The sequence below is a fragment of the Saccopteryx leptura genome, chromosome X (genome assembly GCF_036850995.1).
Source record: "Saccopteryx leptura isolate mSacLep1 chromosome X, mSacLep1_pri_phased_curated, whole genome shotgun sequence".
Taxonomy (NCBI): domain Eukaryota; kingdom Metazoa; phylum Chordata; class Mammalia; order Chiroptera; family Emballonuridae; genus Saccopteryx; species Saccopteryx leptura.
The window spans coordinates 92,119,371-92,143,862 of NC_089516.1; positions in this window are offsets into that span (position 1 = coordinate 92,119,371).

A 24,492-nucleotide genomic window follows, 5' to 3' on the forward strand; every position below is an offset into this window, starting at 1 on the left:
ATTGCAGGGGCTTCCCTGATCCCTTGCCCTTCATGGGAAGAGCTGGTTTTCTGCTTTTCCCTTGTCTTCTTTTGTGGTTTGCCTGTCTTGGTGAGACACCAATAAATAGGATGGCCCCCCGTCCTCTGACTCCGCCATTTCTTTATCGTCTGCCCGAATCCAATGGGAACCTGCATGTGAATGGCCACGATGGCGGCTCCTGGCCCTACATCCCTGCTTTAAATATTTTCTCATTCTAATTCACCAATGCCAAAATATACTGGACTTTTTAAACTTAACATCTGATTACTATATTACTCTGCTTAAAAATAATCAATGGCTTCCTATCACATAAAATATGTCCAAACTTCTGAACAGTGATGCTGTCCCCTGCATATCTTCTAAATTAGCTCTATTCTTTCTTATTCTCCAATCACAATAACTTTCTTTTTTAGTTCTTGAAATATGTCATACTACGTTTCTTTCACAGTTTTAAACATAGTCTCTTCCCAGACTAAAACATTTTCTCCTGTATCTTAGCTTGGATAACTTTTATGTATATCTCAGATGCAAGCTAAAACATCATTTCCTCTCACACTTTCCCTGACTTCACCTACCTTCTTCTCTTTTCCCCTAATAAAACCCTTTATTTTATCTATAATAACAGTTGTCACACACTATTGTATCTGTTTCCCTCAAAGGGATGCAAAATCTCTGATAGACGAAACTTGTCTTTTATTTACCATAATAGCTATAACATCCAAACATAGTGTCTGAGATCTAGATGCTTAAAAAATATTTTTAATGAATAAAATTGATGGGTTTTTTTTAACACTGTCAGATGACATACCAACTACATTATATACCATAGAGGAAGGAATACTATAATAAACTAGTGAGAATACTTATATAAAAGTGTTTTATAAACAAATTCTACAATACATTCTGTAATTTTATATCCTGCAGCAAGAAATTATGAAACATGATAATATGTGTTGGACAGATAAAATGTATTATGCTCACTTTGTTAAAGATTACGCTGCCCACGAGGAGGCCGTCGCCCAGGTGATATTAATGTGTGTTGGGGTGGGCTAAAGGCAGGTAGAATCCTTGTAGCCTGCGGCTTGGTTTTGGGATTAAGCCTTTCCTACCCTTTTTTGATGTGGGGCGGCACAATCCAATCATGCCTCAGAGAAGTGACTCTACTAGAGACTTCCCTATTTTGTATATTGGATTAGAGGTTGTGAAGCTACAATATAAAATGGGGGCAGAACAGAGTTTGTGCTCTTGGTTCCTGGGATGATTAGAGGAGAGAACAGAGGAGAGCAGAAGGAGGCCATGTGGCCAGGAGAAGCAGCCAAGATGGCAGAGTGATGAGTGAGATGCCAGTTTGTACAGAGTTTGTATCTGGGATAAGGAAGGAGATAGGGAACTGAGGAGAATAAGGCTGGTGAGCTAGAAACCTTTGATTCTAGGAAACTCGGATAAGTCAGTAGCTTTGTGAGCACTGAATGTGATTGGGTTTTGGAGCCCAGTGTGTGTTTTTACTTGCCCGCCGGGTGCAAGCTAGGATTAAAGATGAAGGTCCATCAGTTTTTGGCTCCGTTGTTTCTTTGCCGACTGTCCGAATGCAGTGCGAACCTGCAAGGGCCGGGCTGCTATGATAGTAGCCCTGGCCGTGGCTCCTGGCTTTACAATATGTATATTGTAATCAGAATATTCAAGTAATATTTCATGGAAGAAAACTTACAACAATTTGGTAAGCTACAAATACTGATTCTTCACATTTGTCTGACATTGATTCTGTGTTATAGGTCACAAATCAACAAACAAGGCAAACTCAAGAAATCATGGAAAAAGAAAGACTTTAAAATAAAATAAATATGCATGAGTGAGATAAGTGGCCAGATTTATAGATGCTTACAGTATTTCTACAATCTTCAAGTTGAATTATAAATTGTTTAGAATTAGGAAAGCCATTGTGATTTTATCTCTAGTATATCATTCATAGAATCTGGTATATAATACACTTATGGTCAAAAACCAAATCTTTGTTACATGCCTAAAAATGTGTTTGAATTTGTTGAAAATTCAAGAGTAACATCATATTCCAAATTATGTGTATTTTCTTTTATCTGTCAAAGATTTTCACCTTCAATTATTGCCTTTCCTTATGTTAGTGTTTTATATTGCTAAACTATTATTTTCTTATTATGAGTGTTTTGCATTTTTAGCTCAGTAGTTAACTCAAATATAGAAAGAATCAAGTTAGTATTTTGGAAACACAGAATAATGTAATCTTAATATTACTTTAATATATTTATTACTTTTATTAATCATTTCCACTTTTCAATTATTTAATCACAAATTTGCACTGAAAAAGCAGGCTTACTGTCCAGATGCATTTTTTTTGAGAAACATCATAAAACTCTCGCACATTATCTTTAAAAGTTAGTATATGTGAGTAATTTCTAAAACATACACAGAGATAAATAAAATTTTGTCCTAAATGCATCATATTCTTTTGAAAAAATGTAAATTCAGGAAGAAGAATTGATTTTTTAAAGCATATTATGACTCTCTTACACATTTTTTCTTAAGGAATATTGTGCCAATCAATTTCCTCACGTAATGATGCTTTGCATTAAAATATTCTTGAATTATATAAAATGCTTTCTCTCCTCCAGTATCTTCAGTCACTGAAATGCTAGAAAGACTGTAATAAAAAATGAAGGCAATATTTTATTATCATTTAGAGGCCAGAAATAGATCTCTACAGAGTTGGCAAATTCATCTTTATTTATGGATTTAAGATAATCCATAAAAATTCAGCTCTACAATGGAAGAAATTAATTGTTTATCCACTGCAAACTCACTGTGATATCCCCATAAGTACTTTTAATTTAATATTTTTCTTAAATGAGGTGTTTCTTGAAGGAAGAATCAATATGCATGATGATTTATTATTTTAAAATGAAATAACCTGAGTAAAAGACAAGAAGGATTTGAAGGTATAAATAATACCAGATCCATTATGACATTTTATATTTGTTTTTGAAAATTAATATAAGCTGATTACCTATTCCAAGGTAAGAAAAAAAAATACAGATTTAAAGAGTCAATTCTCTAAATTCATACAATACTGCCAAAAAATGAGAGAATGGATGAGGTAGAAATTCTAAATAATGGTCCATTTCTATGATTCCTTGAATATATTATATAAAGAAGAAATGTCCAACAGAGAAATAGTCAGTGTTGATTCTGAAGCTGAACAAGTTGCTTTATTCATAAATACAGAAATAAAATTTCCTGGTGGAAGTAATAATTTAAAGGAAATTTTATAGTTTGGGTAAATATCAGAAAGTTTAAATTCAGAGTACTATTTAGAAACATCAATTTGATAATTTTTTTACAAATTAATTTGTATATGAGAACTTTATAATCATAGAGTATAAACAAACTAATTAAAGAAATTTGTAGTCTTACAAAGTATTGTTCTCCAAACATTATAATTTTACACAGCATCATTTTAAAATTTATCAAGCAGCCCTTTATGTATGTATGTTTGCACTCATATTAATAATTATATGCATGTGCTATTCTACCACTATAGTATCATCTTTAAAGTATAGGCAAACAAAATACCAAAGATTGACTAGCACAATATTTTTTTCCACTAAAAATGTTAACAATAATTAACAATAAAAAATTAGCAAAAACATTAGCAATAACATATAGTAACTGCAGTTAATTATTTTACCAATAACATATTTAGTCAGTGACAATAATATGATTGAATGTAATAAATCTGATAAATTATTGCCTTTGTTTACAATCTAGTGAACTGAAGGTTGTAATAGTGGTAGGTTTCTCAATTCTGCTGTTCTCTTGATATTTTCTTTCTACTTTATTGATATCTGCAATGCATGGTTACTTTTGTAAGAATTTTTTAATACACATCCATTTGTGAGAGTTGTTTTAATTAAAACATGATACTAAAACAGGCTAGCATATTGTATGTCAACTATAATAAAATTATATTTTTTAAACACTTAAACATTTTAGAAAAAACATACCATAACAGGTAAATCCACGTAAATAGACACATGTAAACTGATTTATAAAAAAAATGCTGTAAGAAAACATATATTCATTGTTATCATCTCTGTCTCATGGAGCTATAATTCTGCCTTTAGTATGTTGTGAGAACCAGTGAAGGCCTTAGGGTATTAATATCAATCAGCATAGAATACATTAGTAAAAACTATATCTTTATTGTTCAGATAAAGATAAATAATAAATATTATGGTTTGTTTTTATCTCAGTAGATCTTGAGGACCTTAAACTTTGAAATCACTTTTAAATCATTTTTCACCTTCTTAAGATTTCCTAAAGACTTAGATATGAGCTTAGTTTATTCCCACCATTGATCAATGATTACAGATATTTTGTGTTTTTTTAATTATTCTTAAAATCTTATATTATAGGTATGATTATCACTGAAATTTTATAGATCAAGAAATAAACATCAAACAAATTATATTATTTGTTGTGGTTCTTCAGTAAATAAGTACTGTGCTGGATTTGAACAAAGTGTAATCCAGAGTCCATGTTGTCAGACACTACACTATTCTGTCTCTATTTGAGAATTATCCAGCAAGAAATTAATAAATTCTTCCAAAGTGACATATGTAATAATAAAAACATAACTAATCTTAACACCAGGAAGCAATCTTTACCATATATTTATTATGTGTGAAGTAGTGCATTTAGTTCCTTACATTTCTCATTTAATGTTAATTACACCCATAAAAATTGAGTTCTCTTTTAGTGCCATAGTAATATCATAGGCTAGGTAATTTAGACAACAAAAATACATTTTTGCACAGTATTAATTTTTTTTTTTTTATTTACAGAGACAGAGAGTCAGAGAGAGGGACAGATAGGGACAGACAGACAGGAACGGAGAGAGATGAGAAGCATCAATCATCAGTTTTTCATTGCGACACCTTAGTTGTTCATTGATTGCTTTCTCATATGTGCCTTGACTGTGGGCCTTCAGCAGACCGGAGTAACCCCTTGCTGGAGCCAGCGACCTTGGGTCCAAGCTGGTGAGCTTTGCTCAAGCCAGATGAGCCCGCGCTCAAGCTGGTGACCTCGGGGTCTCGAACCTGGGTCCTTCTGCATCCCAGTCCAACGCTCTATCCACTGCGCCACCTCCTGGTCAGGCCATTTTTGCACAGTATTAGAAGATGAAAGTCCAATAGCAAGATAACAACATGGTTGGTTTCTACTGAATGCTATTCTTGGTTTGTAGAAGGCTGCATTATCTGTGTCTTCACAAGGTGAAAGGAAAGAGAGAGTGGTGGAGAAAAATCTTTCCTTTTTTCTTCTTTTGAAATACCCATTATACTGCTCTTTGTGATGGAGTCAGATAATTCCTAAAGAGCTTTATCACTTATTTTTAATTTTTGACTCTCTCTCTTTTTCTCTCTGTAACATCTGTAGTTGCCTGTCCTTGATGTCACTGATTCTCTCCTCTATCTGACTTGTTCTATTTTCAATTCATGTACTGAGTTTTTCATCTCTATTTGTTTCTTTTTGAAAGTTTCAATCTCCTTCGTGAAGTATTAATTCTGTTCATTGTAAAGCCAGTAGCCACAGCCATCATCACAGCCACCTGGCCCATGCAGATTCACGTTAGATTTGTACAAATGGTAATGAAACAATGGAGCCAAAAACTGGTGGGCCATCAGCTTTAATGCTAGGTTGCAGCTGGTGGACAAGAAACACAAACAGTGGGAAGACACTTCCCTCTGCATTCAGAGCCCCCAAAGTCACTGACTTATTTGAGTTTCCTTGAATCAAAGGTTTCTAACCTCACCAGCCTTATTCACCTCTTTTTCCCATCTCCTTCTCTCTACACAAACTGGCTTCTCCTTCAGCACTCTGCCATCATGACTACCTCTCCTCTCCTCCACGTGGCCTTTCTTTGCTCTCTCCTCTAATGCTAATCTCAGGAACAGAGAGAGAGCAAGCTCCCAGTCTGCCTCACTTTATAGTATAGAAATCAAAACCCTTAATCCAATATACAAACAACAAGTCTCTGATACAAAGTCACTTATCTGAGGCATAATGGGATTCCTCATGAGAATGCACCACCCCACATCCTGCAATCAGTCAAGGGTGTGGGGAAAGCTTAGTCTTAAAACTAAGCCTTAGGCTAGGGGTCTCCAAACTTTTTACACAGGTGGCCAGTTCACTGTCCCTCAGACCGTTGAAGGGCCGGACTATAAAAAAAAACTATGAACAAATCCCTATGCACATTGCACATTTCTTATTTTAAAGTAAAAAAAACAAAAGGGGAACAAATACAATATTTAAAATAAAGAACAAGTAAATTTAAATCAACAAACTGACCAGTATTTCAATGGGAACTATGCTCCTCTCACTGACCACCAATGAAAGAGGTGCCCCTTCCGGAAGTGTGGCGGGGGCCAGATAAATGGCCTCAGGGGGCCACATTCGGCCCGCGGGCCGTAGTTTGGGGACCCCTGCTTTAGGCTATAACCACCCTGACTGCTTACATCCTGTCCCCCAAACCCAATGCAAACTATAAGCAAGGAAACATATAAATATATTTACAAACTTATTTGACTAACATTCCACCCCTTTTGCCTACTTCACAATCTAAAGCACAGTTGTTCCTGCATAAGGAAATTAAACAAATTACACAAATTACAACAACAGCACAAATCATACAGTTTCAACAATTACAAAGGTACACATCACCAGTCTCTGAGCACTTTGCCAAAAGCACAAAATGTTCTTGGCCTTCTTTGCAGACATAGGAAAAGCTTCCCAGGGCACAGGAGTGCTTCCAGAAAAGCTACCCCCCACCCACATCAGGGTATTTCACATTGTCTGAAATCCGTATGTCCATCCAACAAAGGAGCCAGTGCCCACTTCGGTTATAGTCCAGGAAATCAGTCCACGCACATGGGGCCTCAGCCACCCCCCTCAACCCTGCTATCCTGGCAGGTCTTACACTGTCCCAAAGAGGAGCATGTGGCAATGGCAGTCAGCATTTCCATCTCTGCTCCAAAGAGCATGTTGGCAGCCACTCCTATGTCCCAAAATCGCAGACCTACAAGGGGCGTAGTAGGTACTCCTTGAAGCTGGGCTTTCACCTTCTGGAGACTGCAGATTGCAAGTCCAGCCCAATTCTCTTCATCCTCCAAAGAGGAAGTAAAAACATCAGCTCGCACTGCTGGGCTTGAGCTTTAAGCCGCTGCTACCTTCTGCTCTGCGGGCCTTGCAGCTCCGGCCCTGGCCTCAGCCCCACCCTCCTGACACTTCTGGCTCTCCACAACATCCAGGCCAATCTCTATTCACGACCTGTGATTCCTCCTCCAGAGGCTGCTCTACTTCCAAGTGAATCTCGTGAACCTGATCAGCCTCCTTTGGTGCCTGCCCCAGCTCCAGGGTAGGCATCTCTTTCTCCCACATATGCTCCAGCTCCTTCCACTGCTCAGTTGCAGGTCCCAGGCAGTCTCTTCCACAGAGCTCTCAGTTTCCTCACGCATGGCTGTAAAAGTCAGCTTGCCTATGGTCCTCAAAAGGACAGCCATGGGGAACCATAACAGCAGCCAGTCCCCTACTACACCACTCAAAGGTGGTGGTGGCTCCATACTCATCTGTATTGAATCCTGCCGGAGACTACACCAAATGTAAAGCCAGTAGCCATGGCCATCATCACAATTGTCTGGCCCATGCAGGTTCACATTAGATTTGTACTGACAGTAATGAAACAATGGAGCCAAAAACTGGTGAGCCATAAATTTTAATACTACCTTGCACCAGGCAAGAAATACACACAGTTGGAAGATATTTCCCTTTCCATTCAGGGCTTCCAAAGCCACTTACTTATTCAAGTTTTCTTGAATCAAAGATTTCTAACTTCAGCAGCCTTATTCACCTCTGTTTCCTACCTCCTTCTCGCTATACAAATTCCTCACAAACTGGTTTCTCTTTTAGCACTCCACCATCTTGGCTACTTTTCTTCTCCTCCATGTGGCCTTTCTCTGCTTTCCTTTCTCTGTTCTCCTCTCTAATGCTAATCTCAGGAACTGAGAGAGATCAAGCTCCTGGTCTGCTCCTTTTACAGTATAGAAATCAAAACCCTTAATCCAATATATAAACAAGGAAGTCTCAGAAACAAAGTCACTTATCTGAGGCATAATGGGATTCCTCATGAGAGGGCACCACCCCACATCATACAACAGTCAAGGGTGTGGGGAAAAGATTAGTCTTAAAACTAAGCCTTAGGCCAGGGGTCTCAAACTCGTGGCCCGCGGGCTGCATGCGGCCCGCCGAACAATTTTGTGCAGCCCGCAGACTAATCCACGAAGTTCAAAATATTTTGGATAAAATTAAGTAAACCTAGGGGCCTACTTGTATTTTTCATTTCTCTAGCATCCTAGCTAGATATTAGCTTAGTTAACAGCAGTTGTGATGCGAACTACAGTTTCTGGTCGTTTTGTGAAACTGAAAAGGGTTGCGTAACAGTTGCCTTTTGTAGACCTAGTGCGGCCCGCCGAATGGCTATGATCTTGCTCTGCAGCCCACATGCTGAGTTGAGTTTGAGACCCCTGAACTAAGGTGTCGCAATGAAAAACTGATGATTGATGCTTCTCATCTCTCTGTGTTCCTGTCCCTCTGTCCCTATCTATCCCTCTCTCTGACTCTCTCTGTGTCTCTGTAAAAAAATAAATAAATAAAAATAAAAACAATAAAATAAAAAGTTTGACAGTTTCTCATTCTCTACGTAAATAATTATTTTTTGTTATTTTTGTATATGATGTAGGAGTTAGGTCAAGGTTCATATTTTTTTGCCTATGGAAGTTCATTTGCTTTAACACCATTTGTTGAAGGGCAATTTTCCCTCCACTAAATTGCTCTGGATCCTATATCAAAAGTCAGTTGAGCTAAAAAAAACATTAACTGGGCATATTTATGGAGGGTTTATTCTATTCTATTTATCTATATGTCTGTAATTCCAGCAGTATTAGCTGTCTTGATGACTGTTAACTAATGAACTATTTTAGAATCATGCTTTATTGCTTCAACTATTGCTTTAGGCTATTCTCACCTTTTGCCATTAGAGAAAATAACAATTCCATGTGGGTGGAGCGCAGAGAGCATTCCTAGCAGCTGCAGCTGATGCAATGCTGTGAGAATACTCCAGTTCCCAGAAGCCTCCTGGGCATACCCAGGAAGGGAGCTCGCCCTCTATAAGGAAGTGACTTAGCACCAACCATGCAGCTCCCTGATCTTTTCAGCCATTGGCTATGAAGGACAGGCTATAACACCCTATAGGCTGAACCCATGTATATAAGTTAGCTTTCTTCCTGAATAAAGTGAATCTATCACTGAACCTGGTTCCCAGAGCCGGGTCTTTGCGTCTCCATCGTCCTCACCCTGGCAGGACTTGTCCACAACTGGCATCCAATGTCGAGCAGGGACCTAACCGGCATTCAAGGGACAAGTGAGTGACCCTTTGTAACCTTCTCCTTCACTCTAGAGCCCCACAGGCTCTAGCCCTGCACGCACTATTGCAGAGTAGGCGAGTTAAAGTTTGTGAAAAGGATCTCTGTACTTACTGGGAGATTCTATCTGGTCTCAATTCCTGCATTGAGGACACACCCCTCTGGGGCCCGGATACTTGGGTCCAAGCTCTCCGACGTGTTCGTTTGGCCAAAGTACATGAGGGACAGGGCTTCCCTCTCGGCCTCACTCCTACCTTATTAGCAATACACGCCTGCTTGACCGGTGCTCATGTTGGGGACCCTCCGCCGGTCCCTAAGGTCCTACAGGCTACTCCTCTTTCAGAGAAACCCCTACTTTCCTATTCGCCCCTCTCCACTGAGGAGGAAAGTAGGTTAACCTCCGAGTTTGACAAAATTGCGGCTGAGCGCGCAGAAACGAAACCAACTGAATTGCTGGCTGCGCCATCAGCTCTGCCACCAGAAAAAGTAGAGGTTGCTACTTCCACATTCCCAGCCGGGATCAGTGCCCACCCCAGCCTCTCAGATGTCATTTTTTACCCCAGCTTTAACTCCAACACGTGTTCCTGCTGCAGACCCATGGGCCAGCCTATATGCCCCCATGTGTCCTTTTTTTCTGTTTTATATCTCTTGCTCTCTCTCTCCCCCACCCCTCTCTCTGAAATGACATTGGAAAGAGCCAGCCATGGCACAGTGGCAGGGACCACACCCTCTTCTAATGCAAGGAAGAGGTTATGCTTGTTTTTTAGCCAATTTGGATCCCAGGAACCCCACAACTTGCTTGACAGGGTTTCTTAGGCACCCACTAGGTTGTTCAGTCTTCACCTATCCAAAGCCACAGCCCTGACCTTCTCCACACTGATTACGCTTGAGGGGAAAAGGTCCTCAGCACTCCAGAAGAAGCCCTCGTGGCCAGCATGCACGACCCATCACCTGGGGAGATATGGAGGCTTTAGCAGGGCAGGCCCAGAGAATTGCCCCTGATGGGCCCCCAGGCCCTTGTGCTCTGTTCTTGCTTATGTGTGCTATGGTAACCACTGACTCCCAGATGCAGGCAGCAGCAGCCTGGAGCTCAAGCCTGGCAGCGCAAGCTGGTGTTTTCAGTTCATTTTTGGAGGATGAGGATAATTGGGCTGGAGTTGCAATTTGCAGACTCCACAAGGTAAACAGCAGCAGCTGCAGCAAGAGGATGAATGGAAGCCAGGCTTGCATTGCCAAGTGGCCGCTGGAACAGCAGGGAGTGCCTGCTAAGCCACTGGTGAGTTCACTGATATTTTGGGACAAAGGGGTGAATGCCATCATGCTCTCCAGAGCAGAGATGGAAGTGCTGACTGCTATTGCCATGTGCTCCTCTTTGAGACAGTGTAAGACCTGCCAGGATGGCAAGGATGAGGTGGGTGGCTGAGGCCTTATGTGCATGGACTGATTTCCAGGACTACAACCCTAATGAGCACTGGCTCCTTTGTTGGATGAACTTACAGATTTTGGACAATGTGAAATACCCTGATGGGTGTGGGGTGTAGGCTTTGCTGGAAGCACTCCCCTACCTCAAGAAGCTTTTCCCATGGCTAGAAAGAAGGCCGAGGACAGTTTGTGCTTTTGGCAAAGTACTCAGAGACTGGTGAAATGTACCTTTGTACCTGTTGAAATTGTATGATTTGTCACATTGTAATTTGTGTAATGTGCCTTGCAAACATATGCAGTACGCAGCTCACGGCAAGCCATCCGTTCTGTGTTTGGACACTGGGACCTTTGTAGGAAGGGAGCGTGCATGAACCTACGTTCATTTTTTACAATCAAAATGGAACTGTGTTTAACGGCACCTAGAAGTTCTCTGTAACACAATGGGAGGGAAATGACATCCCGACATCTAGGAGGAGTCCCCTGTTTAAGACCCTTGTTCTATTTCCTAACTAGTCAAACATTACAGAAGCTTGCCTCATTGTTTAATCCAGCTAATCTATTAGCATATAGTATAATAGGTATTATAGTTGTTTTAGTTCTTCTAGGGTTCCATTGCAAAATGCGTAGTATTCAGAAGCTACAACAACACCAAGCTGTCATTCATCAAGTCCAATGGGCCTTAATTAAAAGAGAAGGGGAAGATGTGGGTGGAGCTCAGAGCGCATTTCTAGCAGCTGTGGCTGATGCAATGCTGTGAGAATACTCCAGCTCCCAGAAGCCTCCTGGGCATACCCAGGAAGGGAGCTCGCTTGCTATAAGAAAGTGATTTAGTGCCAACTATGCAGCTTTCTGATCTTTTCAGCCATTGACTATGAAGGACATGCTGTAACACCCTGTAGGCTGAACCCATGTATATGAGCTAGCTTACTTCCTGAATAAAGTGGATTAGCGTCACTGAACCTGGTTCCTGGAGTCAGGTCTTTGTGTCTCCATTGTCCTCACCCCCAACAGGACTTGTCCACAATTCCAAAAGAAGAGAAAAAAAACAACTCTCTCTCTCTCTCTCTCTCTCTCTCTCTCTCTCTGTCACAGTATACCAAAAAGCTTATATTTACTTTTTATTATTTTAATTCTTCTTTTAGTGAGATCTTAATCACCAAACACAATTCCCAAACATTGAACACCAAATTATCCCCCTCATTGAATGAATTCTATGTCTTATTCCTTTTATTTTTTATTTCTTCTTTGTGTTTATTTTCCTGTCTACAATCTCATAAACTGTGCCTGAGTTCTATCTGTTTAACCATATATATATATATATATATATATATATATATATATATATATATATATATATATATATATATATATCATATGCTTCTAATATCAATTCAGTTTCCTCTGTTTGTGCACTTAATTAAACCTTCATGACTTTATTTTAATATTTTATGTATTATTTATAAAATAAAAATGCTTTTATTTACAAAAAAATCAATTATTTTTATTCTTTTTATAAAAGCAACATATTTTCATTGTAGAAATACTAGAAAAGTGTAAAAATTGAACATAAATTAAAATCCTATAATTCTATGACCCAGAAAAAATGTATGTTAAAATATACCCTTCCAATCTGTCAGTCTCTGTCTCTCTTTCTCAGTAAGTTGGATAGATAAATAAATAGATGATATAAGGTTAACAGTATATAGAGATACAGAGATAGAAACATAGAGACACAATAAATCTTCATATATGTAGATTCCATATTCACAAATTAATAGCTTCTAAATTAATACTTGTGGTGCTTACATAGTCATTTGAAGACATATGCAAAGCAGTGAAGTATTAAAGCTACCTAATGAGCATGTTCCCAGATGAAGTCAAACAAGGTAACACTGTGTAGTCTATATAGTTTCATGGTTTTCTAATTTTAGTGCTTTTTCTTGGTGATTTTACTACTTAAAATGACCACTAAACATAGTGCTCAAGTGCTGTCTTGTGTTCTTAAGTGGAAGAAGGTTGTGACATATAATGAAGAATATAATTTTGTTAGAAAAATTTTATTTGGGCATGAGTTATAATAATGTTGGGCATGAGTTTATTGTTAATGAATCAACAATGTATATTAAAGTGTTCTTAAACACACATAAAGCAAGGTTTTTTATTGATCAGTTAACAAATATGCTGTGATCAGAGATTCACAGGCACTAACTTCTGTATTTTTTCAAAAAGCAATGTTTCAATATTTACTAATTGTTTGTGGCACCTTTATCAAACATAGCTACTGTGAATTATGAGACTTGACCATATATGTGCATATGTTTTATATATATATATATATATATATATATATATATATGTGTGTGTGTGTGTGTGTGTGTGTGTGTGTGTGTGTGTGTGTGTACATATTTTTTATGGAAATGGGATCATATAGTACAGATAATTGTCTATATACTTGTGCTTCTATTTTTTTTTTTGTATATGATGTAGGGGTTAGGTCAAGGTCAAGTAATGTTAGGTTAGGTCAAGTAATATTAATTTTTTTAACATTACTTTTGGTGTTTTCATAAATATTATTTAAATGTTTTATGAAAGCAAATCTCTGAGAATAACCATTGAAATTTTCATATGACTCTTTTGTCTGTTTGCACAAAGTTTTATGTAACTTATGTTTGCTTAAGATTTTGTTCTTTGGAAGGTTTCTAGATGAAACTTATTGTCTTATGTCTGTTCTTGCATTTTTTATCTGACATAGAAATTTCCTTTTCACTGTCTCTGTCCTTGGAAAGTAAAATGAATAACTTTCACAAGACAATCTCAGCCTATCTTCTTTGCCAGAAAGGAACTATTTATTCCTTTCTTTGGTCTTTAACTTTACACCCTGTATTATTCTTAATGTTTTTATTAAAACATTGTTGATTGATTGATTATTAATCTCTCATTTCTTCTTCTTCCTTGCTGATACTATATTTTGTTGAAATTCTCTTGTGCTGCTCTATTTACTTTTTATAACATTTTTCTCTCATTCTTTTGGAAAAGTGTTGCTAGCTCAATGATGTCATTTACTTTCTTCCTGGGTTTTTAACATTGGGTCAGTTATAATAAAATTATTTTTATTACATGACCTGATCTTTGGCAAAAGGTATAAATGTTTCATTTCTTATTATAGAACTTACCACATTTCTTTTTTACATAAAATAGTCTTATAAGAGAAAATTGTTTGTGATTACACAATGTAGTCCAATAACTTCTAACACCATACCAGACTACATATATTTTAGTCCCTTTAAAGCAATTTTAACTCTGCCTTAGATGTGAAATAACTTTTAATTTAATGCAAACCTTTTTGTGGACCACTTTATTTTATTTTTTTATTTTTTTTTTATTTTTGGACCACTTTATTTTAATAACTGTATTTTTCAACCCAAACTTTTTATCTCTAACTATTTATGGACTTATGAGATGACTTTATTCCACAAGAGAACCAGTGAATTTTATATACTTTGTCTACTCAGAGGAACAATTAGCTAAGATTTTCTAATATTCCCAGTCATCTTTTTCTTGATGTATTTTCAGGTGTCAGTCTCATATCTCTGCTAATCTTACAATCACATTACATTGTTACTCAAAGGATTTAGAATGACTACAAATAAAACTCTTTGTTTAAACTAACTATAGTAATCATTATAATTTAGGTCATGTGCAATTAATACAATACAAATAATATAAAAATTAATCAGATTTTTAACACTCACAGGACTTACTTGCTGTTTTCCAACTTTTAATCATATATGTAATAAAATCTTACTGAAAAATCTTCACTATGCCTTGCCTACTCCACTGCAAATCCTTCAATACCCTCATCCTCCTTTCATTTGTGAAGAAGACTAAATAAAAAACATTAATACAGAATCCTTTCAGCCCTTTCCCTTATTCTCTCTCCCTGCCCTTTATTTAACCTCTCCTTTATTTAATTCTGCTCCAAATCTTGCATTGATTTTTGTGGTTTTCTTTACAGATTCATTTTGCAGCTAATGAATGACACTAAATATCTACTTCAAATAACATCAAGGGAATAGCACTTTCATGTCTTGCTTATTCAAGCTTCTACAAAAAAACCACTTCTGTCCTGTGAACTGGCTTTAGAGCAGTTTTATATGTCATGTGCACATTCACTCAGTACTTAGACACAACTTCCATCTCCTTAACTACTTGTGCCTCTTTTTAACTCATGCCTTATATGGACATGATGGTGTCACCCTCCCCTCTCAATATGGCTAATATTAAATTAGCTTTAAATCAGTGATACATACTTCTTAAAGACCATATGAATAGTCATCTTTACCAAGTTGCCATATATGATTTATTAAGGTACTTCAATTTTAAAAATAAATAAAAGCTCTACGTATCTCTATATAAGTGGTTTATTATAAAGACACAAAGGGAAATGAAGACATGAAACAACAATATACCTACTACTCAGTCAGGGCTCATAGAAACTGGAAAGTAATTTTAGTGTACATGAAAGAACAATTATCGTAATGTTTTGTTAACAATATGCATCCATAGCTTATTATGACAACACTCAGCAGTTTAGATAATTTATTTACTCATTTCCCTGCTTATAATGCTTCTGTAGACAACCACAGCCTGACTCTTTTCTAACCCAATGCTTATGTTAATGCACTGTTTCTTCTACTGCTCTGTCTGTGCTTTTCTATTACTATCTCTATTTACTATCTTTCTGAATTTTTATGTTCAACATCCTGTATAGAAAAGTGCACTATCTAATGTTAAGTCTACAACTGGGGAAGAAATTTCATGTCGGTTGTTTTATAAGCCTCTGCCCAACCATTAGCTGTTTGTGTTATAGATGTAAAGATGCTTTAAGGAAGTACTTGTCCCAAATTCTAGGAGTGCTATTGACACTTCATCTGGCAGCTATATCCATGTTTCATAAGCTTGTAGAAACCTGACGTTCCAAGTAGTAGACTATACTTACTATTGTGGATCACATCCAGTGACTGACTCCAGTAGGGCCATAATAGCTTATTTATTTCAATCCATTATGGAACACTTTGAGAAGCAATATATGCCACAGAGTTTCATTCAGAGTTAGCTGAGATCTTGTTCAGCTCCATGACAGTTCAACTTTTCTTGCTTATTGTTGCTTCCTCTCCCTTCACTCCACAGATATTGATTCCTAATAAACACCCTATAAACTAAACTCTATCACAGAATTTACTTCCAAAGAGCCCAATCTGTCATACTGGATCTAAAAATATTCCAAGCAAGCAGGTAGTATGATGTGATGTAGAGATCAGTCATTCATTGTCCATCTGGCAATAGAGAACCTATCATGGTGGGTGAGTAAAATACAGGCAGGCTACCCAGCACAAGGTGGCAGAGCAGTTATTAAAATGCTCATCAGAGCTGAACTGAGGCATACTGATACAGGGAGTGAACTAGAATAACTTATCAGGCATTTGATAAGGGGGAAATAGTAACTATGAAATCAATAAGAATGGATAGCTTTTTCTCATTAACACATGAGAAAAAAGATAATAAAAAGCTACAGGCAATAGACAGATATTTGAAATTCAAATGTGTAAGTCAGAAAAAATCCCTGATAGCTAACAGAGAAGATCTCATTTCCTGCGCAGGAGAGAAGAGAAAATTGAGACCTAGTCCCAAAAATGAATAGAATAGCCAAGCTCCACAAAAGATTAAAAGGCTCTACAAGCTAATCTGTTGTGCGAAGGTTAGAGTCTTAGTAGGAAAAAATCTCCAAGGCTTTTATATATTAAATGGAGATGTAGGCAAGGAGACTTCTCCCAAATTTTGAACGTCTGAACTTCTTTGAACCCTTCAGAACCTGTAAAAATGCCTTATTCTACTTTCTTAAGAGCTTGTAACATACTGTTGTTCAAAGTCAATGTAGACTACCCTCCCCTCAGATGTCAACATGTGCCGCCTACCATCACATTTTTTTACCATGTCTCCATTAGGCCAATTACTAAGGTTAACCTGAAGCATAATCTATAATTAAGGCCACACTGGTCCTAAAGTTGGAAGAAACTGAGTATATTCCACAGAAACCTCCAGTCCTTGTCAGCATGACCCAGGGCAGTACATATAACTGAGTTTGGAGGGCAACTGTTCAAGGAAGCCAAGAGATTAGGTGAAATAATGGAAACATTTATTCATGTATAATTCTCTAAGATACAGGATTTATCACCCTGGTAAGGATCTTAGGAAATGATATAAACTTTCTATTAGAATAACTTCCAGAAACATGAAAAAAGCAATGGCCATACTTTCTATGACAGACAGTGAAAGAAATTAAAAGGCTATGAGACAAGGCAAAGACTAAAGTAAGACAAGTGAGTTGCCTGGATCACAAAAGCTAAAAAGACAATTATGTTACCCTGAGAGTAAGTTTATTTTCAAATGTTCCCTGAACAGAGACTTTTAAGAAAATACTCACCCTCAAATTTGTGCAAGTGAATAGTCAGTACCTGTATGACCCTGAGAAGTTTTGTACTTCCAACATCTCTCTCTTTGTACCCTAACTCAGGCTCTGCTAAGAAAAGTGATTGTGTTGGAGTTGAAATACTATGTAAACTTAGAAAAAGGCACTGGATAATTATGTCCTACAAAAAGAACTGGAGAATTCAAAATTTATCAAGACCATCAGGAATGGACTAATGAAGAGGCATATACATCAGTAAAATATATAGTTTTGGCTCTTCTCTGAGAGCCAAGGTTGATGGTAGAAGAGCCCATTACACAATGAGCAGACATAACATATCCACCATAGTTCTGTATAATTCACCAGTTAGGCCCCTACAGAAATGAGATGGGTTCTATAAAATATCAGTGTACTTCTACAATAGCAAACAAGTAGTAGTTTCAATTACATCCATTTTTGTGAATATATTATCTTTGCTAGAAGATATATATATATAACCTCAGGAACAAATTACATCCACAGAAAAACAGGTTTAGTCATACTTATATCTGACAAAACAGATATCAAGATAACAAATGTAACAAGACAAAGATGGACAATTCATAATGGTAAAGTGGATATTACATTAAGAAAAACATAACACTTGTCAATATATATGCAACTAATCAGGGAGCTCCAAAATATATAAAGCAACTGCTAACAGAACTAAAGGAAGAAACTGACAAATACACAATTATATTAAGGGACATAAATACTCCATTGCTAACTCTAGATAGATAATCCGTACAGAAAATCAGTAAAGAGATATTGGACTTACATGAGCATTAGGCCAATGGACATAATTGACAATTACAGCACCTTTCATATCAGAATATACTTTTATCCCCCATGCACATAGAACATTATCAAGGATAAACCATATGTTGGAACACAAGACTAGAGTCAACAAATTTAAAAAGTTAAAATCACACCAAGCATATATTTCAACTACAATGTTTTGAAATTAAAAACTAAGCGCAGAAAGGATGTAAAAAAATATGGCGATTAAAAATATTCTACTAAAAAAATACCCAAGTAAAAAAGAAAATAAAAAGTGGGTTCAAAGAAGATATAGCAACAAATGAAAATAACAATACAGCATATCAAAACTTCTGGGATGTAGCAAGAGCAGTAATAAGAGAGAAGATTATGTCATTTCAGATCACTCTCAATAAACAAGAAAAATCTCAAGTAAGAGAACCTAATATTACATCTTAAAGAACTAGGGAAAAAAAGAACAAAAACAGCCAAAGTCACTAGAAGAAAGTATAAAAATTAAAGGATAATTAAATGAAATAGAGAACAAAATGACTATGTAAAATTAATGCAACAAAGAACTTGTTCTTTAAAAAATTAATAAAATTGACAAACACTTATCTAGATTCATTATGTAAAAGAGAAAAAACTTATAAAAACAAAATCAGAAAAGAAAGAGATTTTACCACAAACATCACAGATATATAGATGATCATAATAGATAAATATGAAAGACTATATATTATCAATTTAAAAAACAGAAGAGTTGGGTAAGTTGCTATATATATATAACTTCCTAGACTGAATCATGAAAAATTGGAAATTCTAAATATACCAATCAACAGTGAGGAAATGGAAAGGAACATCAAAAACCTCTCAAAAAGTAGACGTCTATGACAAGACTGTTTTACTACTGAATTCTCTCCAAACATTCAAAGATTTGTTAACTATTTTTTTCAAATTATTTCAAACAATCAAAGAGGTATTACTTCCTAACACATTTTTTGAGACCAACATGATCCTGATATAAAATCTGGCAAGAATAACACAGAAAAAGAAAACTACAGACCAGTGTTTCTGGTCAATACAGATGCAAAAATCCTAAACTAAATACTAGCTAATTGAATACAACAATACAGTAAAAATGAATACATCTCAATCAAGTGGGGTTCATTCTAGAGACACAAAGATGGTTTAACATAAGAAAATTGATCAAAATAATACATCCCATTAACAAAACAATGAAAAACAATCATATCAATAGATGTGGAAAAATAATTTGATAGTCTACAACGTCCATTTATAATTGAAACATAATAAAATGAGTATAGAAAGAAAGTATCTCAACATAAGAAGGGCCATTTATGACAAATCCTCAGCTAATACCAAAATCAATGGTGAAAAACTGAATCCTTTTTCCAGTATAATTAAGAACAAGGCAAGAATGCTCATTCTCACCATTCTTTTTTGTGTGTGTGTGTGTGACAGAGATCTAGAAAGAGAGAGGTACACATAGGGACAGACAGACAGGAAGGGAGATAGAGGAGCAGCATCAGTTCTTCATTGCAACACTTTAGTTGTTCATTGACTACTTTCTTATATGTGCCTTCAAAGAGGGCTCCAGCAGAGCGAGTGATCTTTTGCTCAATCCAGCTGTAAAACTGTGCTCAAGCTGGTAACCTTGGGGTTTTGAACCTGGGTCTTCCATGTCCCAGTACAATGCTCTATCCACTGAACCACCACCTGGTCAGCATTCTTATTCCACATATTCTTAAAGGACTAGCCAGAGCAATCAGGCAAGGGAAAAAAATAAAAGACACCCAAATTTGGAAGGAAGAACTAAAAGTGTCATTTTTTGTAGACGTCATGATTCTGTATATAGAAAAACTTAAAGACTCTACAAAAAATATATTAGAAACAGTAAAAAGTACAGCAAATTTGCAGGCTACAATATCAATGTATGAAATGAAAAATTGGATAAAAATGTGTGGTACATTTACACAATAGAATACTATGCAGTTATAAAAAGAGAAACTGTTAGCCTTTGCAACAGTATGGATAGATTTGGAGATTATTATGCTAAGTGAAATAAGCCATGTGAAAAAAAAAACAAAAACTATAAGATGTAACTTAAATTTGGAATGTAATGAGCACAAATAAACTGAGAAACAAAATGGAAACAAAAGGCAAGGTCACACAGAACAGATGGACAGGTGTCAGAGGGAAGAGGTGATGGGATCAAAGAAGGTGAAGGGGCCTGACCAGGTGGTGGCACCATAGATAGAGCGTCAGAGTTGGATGCAGAGGACCCAGGTTCAAAACATCAAGATTGCCAGCTTGAGCGTGGACTCACCAGCTTGAGCGCGGGGTTGCTGACTTGAGTGTGAGATCACAGACATGATCCCATGGTTGCTGGCTTGAGCAAGGGGTCACTTTGTCTTCTGTAGCCCCTAGTCAAGGCACATATGAGAAAGCAATCAATGAACAAGAAGGTGCTGCAAGGAAGAATTGATGTGTCTCATCTCTCTCCCTTGCTGTCTGTCTTTCCTTAGCTGTCCCTCACTCTGTCTCTCTCTATCTATCTATTTCTATCACAAACACATACACACACAAAAAAGGAAAGTGAAGGAGATTAGCCAAAATCATATATACATAATACATAACAGACAACAAGGTAACAATAGTGAGAAGGAAATGTGGGTGGATGTTGGGGAGGGTGGCAAAGTGAGGGAAATGGGAATAGAAAGAGACTTTTTAACTGATATTGAGTTATCTTCTAGGAACCACTGACAATATAAGGTCAAAAGAAAATGAAGCTATACCACAATTATGTGTAAAAAGTGAAGAGTTGCTTAACCAATTTTGAGTTAAAAATCTCAAGACTATGAGGAGAGGGGCTATTTGTGTGTAATAAGTATGTTCTGCTTATTGATCATTGTGAGTAAAATGAGACTAATCTGAAATATGAAAACATGGAGTGAACCAGAACAAATACAAGAACTCTGGGGTTTTTTTCACATTATTTCACCTTTATTTTGAGGTCAACAAATGCAGTTTCAGATATGATTATTACTACTTCAATCAATTGTTTATTGAATTGTTTCAAAAAGTTTGTTGCATATTTAGAAAGCCTTTTATTATATCCTGAAAATAATTCTTCTCTTTTTCTTAATTGTATACCTTCCTAGAATAATTGAATCAATGTAATTATAAAATTACAGATAAACAGGAAGCTTCCAACTTACAGTAAAAACCAAAAACCCTTCTGCTGTATTCCTTATCAGGATTTTGTTAACTAAGGTAAATCATTTAAAATTACATATTTCTTCTGCAGAAATAATGTACAAAATTTCACAAATTTAGATAAACATATGTAAGTCATGAAGCACTATAGTTACCGTTGTGCCAATTAGTAATTTTGTTAGGCATTAGCTTTTCTCATTTTAGCATTTGAAATAGCAAATTTGGAAACTGAGTGGAATATTAATACCTGTTAATTAGAAACATAAGCTGTATATTAAAAAACAGTATTTTTCAATTCTCATTAGCATTTTAATTGGCAAAAAATGAAACTACTATATGAAAATGTGCTTTGTTTTCCAAAATCTTTTTCACATATGAATTTCCAGAAATTAGAATATTTATTTGAAAAATTGCATGTAAAATTTTATGACAGCTCCCTGGTGTTTGCATCTTTGGTTGAAATTTGTATTTCTGGGAAAGAAGGAAGTTAGTTTGATTAAGAATTTGATTATGTCTCATTTCTAATGCAAAGATTTTCTACTTAGAATATATTTCATATCCTCAAGGAAATCAAATTGATACAATATTGAAAGTCTAAGAAATTCCATCACAACTGTTGTGTCACAGTGTCCTTTTCATTTCTCTATAGATTATCTTCTATGAAAGCAATTAAAAGCAATACATTGAGGCTGACTTCTCTTCTTTCTCATGGGGAGAGTAGTCCTGTCAGCAGCAGAAATATGATTGAGTCATTCTTCTGGGAGTTAATTTTGTACATCCCTAAAGGTGTTTTCTTAATCGAAGAAAATTCAAAAGTATGTGAACTTGAATAGGAAAAAATTACATTATTTTACTAACCTGAGTTTTACCATTTTCCTCAAATATGGATGCAAGCAAAACATCACAGCAGTAGTAGTAGCCCTTTGACTTTATCACCAATAGAAATAATAAATATTTTCATGTCACATTGCTGTTGTTACATGAAATGTCATGTATACAAATCATAACTCTAAATTTATGTTACTTTTGTGTATTTATTTATATTAGTTATTTGACTTTATTTAATTGGTTAACACAAAAAGACATTTATACTTATACCACAATTTTTATTACAAATTTAAATATAATTGTAGTTCAACATAATTGTTTTCCTTTCTAAATCTGGTTGTTTTTTTTTGTTTGTTTGTTTTTTGTACACATTAACACATCTCTCTGATGAGGATTCCACAGGCTTCACCAGAGTGCCAAAGATCCATGGGACAAAACATGTTAAACAGCCCTTATTTAGGGAAATTGACTTGTTGCCAAAAATGAGAAGAAAGGCTTGAATTGTACCTTCCTTAAATTGCTCAGAAACTATTAAAATCTAAAGCAAATACTCAGGCACATTATTTATATAAGATAAGCCTTATTCTCTGAAGAAAAAAACTATAGAAGAAATTACAAAATCTCTCCTAACCTGAAGTAACTTGCCTAATTCCAAGGCCCTGAACTTTCCAACATTAACTTCCAAGTTTCAAGACCTAAGTTCATTTTACCTGGGACACAGCATTATAAAATGTTAATAATTTTCTCCAAAGGAGAAAGTTCATTGGGGTTTTTCTTGGCAGTGTGACCTTGAAGATACACTTTTTCTTCCCCCTTCCTTTTTTATGATCTTCAAGTTTTTCGCTACTAAGCAGCATATATATCATTTATATAGTGCACTTTAGAATGTCGCTTCTAAGGTTCCCATGAACTTCAATAAAGAATAATGAAGAAAGTCTTGGAAGAGACCATCAATATAAGTAGGAGAAGAAAAGACAAAGTAGACGAGCATAACTTGAATTTGATACCCTATAAATGGAAATAAATGAGGTATAATGATATCATGACTGCTATGGAAATTATACAGGACATGGGAGAGAAAGGAAGGAAGTGAATAAAGGGCAATGATAGGTGCCTCACAGAAGCTTCAAAATGCAGAGTGGAATCTGAATGTTGGAGAACAAAGATATGTGTTATAAAAATAATTGCCAAAAAATTTTTATTGAGATTTTATTATTATGTTTGATTACAATAAAATCAAGAGGTAAACTAAATTAATTAAAAACAATAAAGGAGAAATGACACATATTTCATGTGATATCAAACTTACTCTTTCTACAGCACAGCCATGTTCATTCATTCACTCAACAAAAATTTATTTATTTGATAGTACAGAAAAATTATTAAACACTTACAGTGTTCCTTCTCTAATGGTTCTCATTGTGTTGGTTGTTTTTATTTTTTTATTTTTTATTTTTTTTGTATTTTTCCAAGTTGAGAAGCAGGGAGGGAGAGACAGACTCCTGCATATGCCAGACTGGGATCCACTGGGCAAGCCCAGCAGGGGATGATGCCCTGCCCAACTGGGGTGTTTCTCCATTGCTACCAGAGCCATTCTAGCACCTGAGGTGGAAGCCAAGGAGCCATCCTCAGTACCGGGGCCAACTTTGCTCTAATGGATTCTTGGCTGAAGGAGGGGGAGAGATAAAGAGAAAGGAGAAGGGAAGGGTGGAGAAGCAGATGAGCACTTCTCTTGTGTGCCCTGGCCAGGAATTGAACCAGGGACATCAGCACTCCAGGCCAATGTTCTTCCACTGAGACAATTTGCCAGGGCCAGTTGTCACTTTTAAATGAGAATAAAAAAAATAAAGTCACCAAAAATAATATCATTTTATATTAGGAGGTAAGCATGGCAATTTAGCTAAGGTTTCTTCTAGTATATAATATTTTAGTTCAGTCATGAGAAAAAACACTAACATACCTGAGATTGTGCTAGCCTCAGATAATACAGCTTACATTCAAAATGAGAAACACATTAAAAATCATAAACAAATAAACAATGTTATAACAGATTTTAAATGGGATATGAATGAAAGAAATCATGGAATTGAAACAAGGAAAAAGATGATATACATTTGCGGTTAATTTAGGTAACTAATGTGTGACAGAAAAAGCACTTCAAGGAAAAGGAACAGCAAGTATGAAAGGTGTATGGCAGGAGAGAACTTG